The sequence below is a fragment of the Convolutriloba macropyga genome, chromosome 7 (assembly GCF_964194025.1).
Source record: "Convolutriloba macropyga chromosome 7, txConMacr16.3, whole genome shotgun sequence".
Classification (NCBI taxonomy): Eukaryota; Metazoa; Xenacoelomorpha; order Acoela; family Convolutidae; genus Convolutriloba; species Convolutriloba macropyga.
The window spans coordinates 30,052,277-30,052,888 of record NC_134474.1 but is presented as its reverse complement, the minus strand read 5'-3'; positions in this window follow the sequence as shown (position 1 = coordinate 30,052,888).

Sequence of the window (612 nt, the reverse complement as noted above, 5' to 3'; positions counted from 1 at the left end):
GAGCTGGGCCTGAATTTGGGCTACGAGATCTTAAAAATATACAAAGAAAACTGTTAAAATTTATTTTGAGTAAATTGCTTATAAACATCTCAATAAATTTGAAGATTTTTTTCTCCGTTTTTTCCGTGCAGACACGACGACGACACGATGATATATATATATATATATATATATATATATATATATATATATAATATATATATATATATATATATATATATTATATATATATATATATATATATATATATATATATATATATATAACACGATGAGCCATGAACTCAACAACGTCACGAATGAAAGCTGTGTTTTAACGTGTCTCTTACAAATATGTAAATTAAAGGCTCTGATCGTCGGGTTTAATACTTACGTATGATCTCAAATCTGTGCAGTACATTTTAATACAATACATTTGAGTCCAAATTTTGTCATTTTCAATCAAGGTTTATATTTGATTTGTCATTTTCGTTGACCATTTGACAAATTTCATCAGTGCTGCATATAGCCAGTATTTATTTTGCTATTCGTTTTTGAAAATATTTACTAGTCGCTAAAAATCAACTGATAGTTGTACTTTCATCTAATTGTAGTTTGTATTAATACAAAGATT